Source organism: Triticum dicoccoides, chromosome 5B, assembly GCF_002162155.2.
Source record: "Triticum dicoccoides isolate Atlit2015 ecotype Zavitan chromosome 5B, WEW_v2.0, whole genome shotgun sequence".
NCBI classification, from domain to species: Eukaryota; Viridiplantae; Streptophyta; class Magnoliopsida; order Poales; family Poaceae; genus Triticum; species Triticum dicoccoides.
This window is the reverse complement of record NC_041389.1, coordinates 482,293,008-482,299,954: the sequence shown is the minus strand read 5'-3', so window position 1 is coordinate 482,299,954 and position 6,947 is coordinate 482,293,008.

The following is a 6,947-nucleotide window of genomic DNA, read 5'->3' as shown; positions in this document are numbered from 1 at the left end:
GCGACGGAGACGGAAACAGAGGAACAAACAGAGAGGGAAACTGAAATTTTCGTAGCTGTTGTATATATAGAAGGCACCTTTAGTACCGGTTGGAGCCACCAACCGGTACTAAAGGCCTGTTTTGGCCAGGCCAAGCGGCGGGAAGCGACCCCTTTAGTACCGGGTGGTGGCACAAACCGGTACTAAAGGCCCCCCCCCTTTAGTACCGGTTTGTGCCACCACCCGGTACTAAAGGGGTCGCGCTGCCACCCCAAAGTTTAGTCCCACCTCGCCGGGCGAAGGGCAGCCGCACTGGTTTATAAAACCAGCCACGGATACCACTTCGAACTCCTCTATATAGCTAGCAGGCTTGTGGGCCTAAACTCTGCGCGCTGCCCTGTGAGTCTGCTGGACCTTTAAGGCCTGTAATTACACACCTGTGCCCTATCAGGCTCACAGGGCAGCGCCCCAATTTTTTTATAGTTTTTTTATTTTCTTCTATTTATTTTTGCGTAGTTTTTTGTATAGTTTTTTCTTTTCTGTTATATTTATTTTCTTCTATTTATTTGTGAGTAGTTTTTCATCTAGTTTGCCAAAATTCAACATTTTCAGAGTTCATTTTGTAGTGATTTTCAATTTCACGGTCATTTTGTAAACGATTTAAAAATAGCAAATATAATTTTTTTTTATTTTCTGCTTTATTTTTTCTTCTATTTATTTCTGAGTAGTTTTTTCTTTTCAGCTATATTTATTTTCTTCTATTTATTTTTGAGTAGTTTTTTTATATAGTTTTTTCTTTTCAGCTATAGTTTTTCTTTCTTTTCTGCTATTTTTTCTGTTAGTGCCCGTAGTTTTCAAATTTGAATAGTTTAAATTTTGAATTATTTGAAATTAGTGTGAATTTGTTTGCACATAAAATTTCTTCGCGTTTCAAATGCCAAAACACATAACTACCCTAACTATTACAGAGATTCCCCTCTCGGTGCGAAACACAGAAGAAAGTGATGATAGCTAGTGAAGTCGATCACATCCCAGATCTTTGGTTGTGAAACTTTTTCTTCGCGTGTGTCCCTTTGCGCCGTAACCATGGAAAATCTTCATCATTTAACGGGATGCTCGGGTCAATATTCACTGTGAATGGAGCAATTTCATCAAACTTTTCATAATCTTCTGACTTGTCTGTCTTGTCATCCACTCCCACGATGTTTCTCTTCCCAGAAAGAACTATGTGCCGCTTTGGCTCATCGTACGATGCATTCGCTTCCTTATCTTTTCTTTTTCTTGGCTTGGTAGACATGTCCTTCACATAGAAAACCTGTGCCACATCATTGGCTAGGACGAATGGTTCGTCTGCATACGCAAGATTGTTGAGATCCACTGTTGTCATTCCGTACTACGGGTCTTCCGTTACCCCGCCTCGTGTCATATTGACCCATTTGCACCGAAACAAAGGGACCTTTAAACCATGTCGATAGTCAAGTTCACATATGTCCTGTATATAACCATAATATGTTTCCTTTCACGTCTTGGTTTCTGCATCAAAGCGGACACCACTGTTTTGGTTGGTGCTCTTCTTATCTTGTGAGATCGTGTAAAATATATTACCATTTATCTCGTACCCTTTGAAAGTCATTATATTCGAAGATGGTAACTGGGACAACAAGTATAGGTCATCTTCAATAGAGGTGTCATGCATGGTACGTGTCTGCAACCAGCTGGCGAAACTCCTGGTTTGTTCACGTGTAATCCAGTCATCAGACCGCTCCGGGTGTTTGGAGCGTAGCAAATTCTTGTGTTCATCCATATACGGAGCCACCAAGGCGGAATTCTGTAGAACTGTGTAGTGTGCTTCAGTGAGAGAATGTCCGTCCATACATATTATTTGTTCCCCTCCTAGCGTGCCTTTTCCATCCAGTCTGCCCTTATGCCGCGATTCAGGAACACCAATCGGCTTAAGGTCAGGAATAAAGTCAATACAAAACTCAATGACCTCCTCATTTTGATGGCCCTTGGAGATGCTTCCTTCTGGCCTAGCACGGTTATGAACATATTTCTTTAAGACTCCCATGAACCTCTCAAGGGGGAACATATTGTGTAGAAATACAGGACCCAAAACGTTAATCTCTTTGCACAGGTGAACTAGGACGTGTGTCATGATGTTGAGGAAGGATTGTGGGAACACCAACTCGAAACTGACAAGACATTGCACCAAATCATTCTGTAACCTTGGTATGATTTCTGGATCGATTACCTTCTGAGAGATTGCATTGAGAAATGCACATAGCTTCACAATGGCTAACCAAACGTTTTCCGGTAGAAGCCCCCTCAATGCAACCGGAAGCAGTTGCGTCATAATCACGTGGCAGTCATGAGACTTTAGGTTCTAGAACTTTTTCTCTGCCATGTTTATTATTCCCTTTATATACGACGAGAAGCCAGACGGTACCTTAATACTGAGCAGGCATTCAAAGAAGATTTCCTTCTCTTCTTTGGTAAGAGCGTAGCTTGCATGACCCTGATGTATGCCGTCTTCTCCGTGCATACGTTGCTAGTCCTCCTGTGCCTCAGGTGTATCTTTTGTCTTCCCATACACGCCCAAGAAGCCAAGCAGGGTCACGCAAAGATTCTTCGTCACGTGCATCACGTCGATTGCGGAGCGGACCTCTTGGTCTTTCCAATATGGCAGGTCCCAAAATATAGATTTCTTCTTCCACATGGGTGCGCGTCCGTCAGCGTCCTTTGGAACAGGTTGTCTGCCAGGACCCTTTCCAAATATCACCTTCAAATCCTTGACCATATCATGTACATCAGCACCAGTACGGTGGCAAGGCTTCGTCCGGTGATCCGCCTCACCTTTGAAATGCTTGCCTTTCTTTCTTACGGGATGCCTACTCGGAAGAAATCGACGATGTCCCAGGTACACATTCTTCTTACAACTATTAAAATATATACTGTCGGTACCATCCAAACAGTGCGTGCATCCGTGGTATCCCTTGTTTGTCTGTCCTGAAAGGTTACTGAGAGCAGGCCAATCATTGATGGTCACGAACAACAATGCCTTTAGGTCAAATTCTTCCTGTTTGTGCTCATCCCATGCACGTACACCTGTTCCATTCCACAGTTGTAAGAGTTCTTCAACTAATGGCCTTAGGTACACATCAATGTCGTTGCCGGGTTGTTTAGGGCCTTGGATGAGCACTGGCATCATAATGAACTTCCGCTTCATGCACAACCAAGGAGGAAGGTTATACAAACATAGAGTCACAGGCCAGGTGCTATGGTTGCTGCTTTGCTCCCCAAAAGGATTAATGCCATCTGCGCTTAGACCAAACCATACGCTCCTTGCGTCATCTGCAAACTCCTTCCCATACTTTCTTTCGATTTTTCTCCACTGCGACCCGTTAGCGGGTACTCTCAACTTTCCATCTTTCTTATGGTCTTCTCTGTGCCATCGCATCGCCTTGGCATGCTCTTTGTTTTGGAACAAACGTTTCAACCGTGGTATTATAGGAGAATACCACATCACCTTGGCAGGAATCTTCTTCCTGGGGCGCTCGCCCTCAACATCACCATGCTCATCGCGGCTGATCTTATAGCGCAATGCACCGCATACCGGGCAAGCGTTCAAATCCTCGTACTCACCGCGGTAGAGGATGCAATCATTAGGGCATGCATGTATCTTCTGCACCTCTAACCCTAGAGGGCAGACAGCCTTCTTTGCTTCGTACGTACTCTCGGGCAATTCATTGTCCTTTGGAAGCATATCCTTTATCATTACCAGCAACTTTCCAAATCCCTTGTCAGATACACCATTCTCTGCCTTCCATTGCAGCAATTCCAGTGTGGTGCCCAGCTTTTTCTTATCACCTACGCAATTCGGGTACAACAATTTTTTGTGATCCTCTAACATGCGCTGCAACTTCTTCTTCTCCAAATCACTTGCGCAGTTTCTCTTTGCATCGGCAATGGCCCGACCTAGATCATCAACGGGCTCATCTGATGCCTCTTCTTCAGCTTCTTCCCGCATTGCCGGCTCAGCTTCTTCCTGCATTACCGGCTCAGCTTCTTCCCCCATTGTTGTATCATCGTATTCAGGGAACCCATGGCCAGGATAGTTGTCGTCGTCCTCTTCTTCTTCATTGTCTTCCATCATAACCCCTCTTTCTCCGTGCTTGGTCCAAACATTATAGTGGGGCATGAAACCGGACTCAAACAGGTGGACGTGAATGGTTCTTGACGTAGAGTAATTGCGACCATTCTTACAGCCAGCACATGGACAAGGCATAAAACCATCCGCCCGCTTGTTTGCCTCAGCCGCAAGCAGAAAAGTATGCACGCCCTCAGTGAACTGGGGAGAGCATCGGTCATCGTACATCCATTGCCGGCTCATCTTCATTACACAACACCGAATAGACCAAATTAATACAAGTTCATACATAAAGTTCATACAACACTTAAATGCAACAAACAAATAACTCTCTAGCTAAAGCATTTAAATGCAACAACAAATGCGATCAAGATCGCAACTAAGGTAACAATTGATCCAACAGCATAATGATACCAAGCCTCACTATCAATGGCATATTTTCTAATCTTTCTAATCTTCAAGCGCATTTTCTCCTTCTTGATCTTGTGATCATCGACGACATCGGCCACATGCAACTCCAATTCCATCTTCTCCCCCTCAATTCTTTTCAATTTTTCTTTCAAGTACTCATTTTCTCTTTCAACTAAATTTAACCTCTCGACAATAGGGTCGGTTGGAATTTCTGGTTCACATACCTCCTAGATAAAAATATCTATGTCAACTTGATGGGCATAATTTGTCATAAACACGAAATGCAACAAATAGTTTTAAAAGAGAATATACCACATCCGAATCATAACAAGGACGAGGGCCGACGGGGACGGATATCAAAACCATGGCACTATGTATAACAAATAACGTACGGGTAAGATAATTATTATACGAGTAACTATATATCCAAATCACACAAACATCAATTTTTATATAAAATTTCATGAACAAGAGGCTCACCACAAGGTGGTGCCGGCGACGGGACGGTGCGGGCGATCGACGGTGGTTACGACGGAGATTTAGAAGGCACTAAGTAAACCACACCTACATATGCAAACTAAGTGTTATTTTAACCTCAAATTGCATATAAATCAAATACTAGCACATATATATATTTCCTCCCAAATTACTAAACTCACAAATTAATAACTATATAAAGCATTGCAAGAGCTAATCTAGCAATGAGAGATGAAAGGACAAAGTTGCTAACCTTTGTGATCATTTGAATGGATGGGGGCCTTCAAATCTTGACAAATTTTGGGCAAAATGTGTGATGAGATTGAGAGGAAGAGGGGAAGAACAGAGAGGAGAGGGGAAAGGGGAAGAACAGAGCGAGCTCGGGTGGACAAAGGGTTTATGTAGGATGACCTTTAGTACCGGTTCGTGCCAAGAACCGGTACTAAAGGTGCTGGAGGGGGCCCGGACTGACAACATCCTGCCACCACTCTCATTAGTACCGGTTCGTGGCACGAACCGGTGCTAAAGGTTAGCCACGAACCGGTACTAATGAGAGCGGCCCGGCTAGCCGTTGGAACCGGCACTAATGTATACATTTGTGCCGGCTCAAATACAAATCGGCACTAATGTGCTTCACGTTTGACCCTTTTTCTACTAGTGACGGCAGTGCCACAAATAAGTTGCACTATCATTATCAACTATGCATCTTTTGATTTCAACACTATGAATATGTGTATCACTACTATCGAGATTCAATAAAAATAGACCCCTTTTCAAGGGTGCATGACCATAAAAGATATTACTCATATAAATAGAACAACCATTATTCTCTGATTTAAATGAATAACCGTCTCGCATCAAACAAGATCCAGATATAATGTTCATGCTCAACGCTGGCACCAAATAACAATTATTTAGGTCTAAAACTAATCCCGATGGTAGATGTAGAGGTAGCGTGCCGACCGCGATCACATCGACTTTGGAACCATTTCCCACGCGCATCGTCACCTCGTCCTTAACCAATCTTCGCTTAATTCATTGTCCCTGTTTCGAGTTGCAAATATTAGTAACAGAACCAGTATCAAATACCCAGGTGTTACTGCGAGCATTAGTAAGGTACACATCAATAACATGTATATCACATATACCTTTGTTCACTTTGCCATCCTTCTTATCCGCCAAATACTTGGGGCAGTTCCGCTTCCAGTGTCCAGTCTGCTTGCAGTAGAAGCACTCAGTTTCAGGCTTAGGTCCAGACTTGGGTTTCTTCTCTTGAGCAGCAACTTGCTTGCTGTTCTTTTTGAAGTTCCCCTTCTTCTTCCCTTTACCTTTTTTCTTGAAACTGGTGGTCTTGTTAACCATCAACACTTGATGCTCCTTCTTGATTTCTACCTCCGCGGCTTTTAGCATTGCGAAGAGCTCGGGAATAGTCTTGTTCATCCCTTGCATATTATAGTTCATCACGAAGCTCTTGTAGCTTGGTGGCAGTGATTGAAGAATTCTGTCAATGACACTATCATCAGGAAGATTAACTCCCAGTTGAATCAAGTGATTATTATACCCAGACATTTTGAGTATATGTTCACTGACAGAACTATTCTCCTCCATCTTGCAGCTATAGAACTTATTGGAGACTTCATATCTCTCAATCCGGGCATTTGCTTGAAATATTAACTTCAACTCCTGGAACATCTCATATGCTCCATGACGTTCAAAACGTTGTTGAAGACCCGGTTCTAAGCCCTAAAGCATGGCACACTGAACTATCGAGTAGTCATCAGCTTTGCTCTGCCAGACGTTCTTAACGTCGTCAGTTGCATCAGCAGTAGGCCTGGCACCCAGCGGCGCTTTCAGGACGTAACTTTTCTGTGCAGCAATGAGGATAATCCTCAGGTTACGGACCCAGTCCGTGTAATTGCTACCATCATCTTTC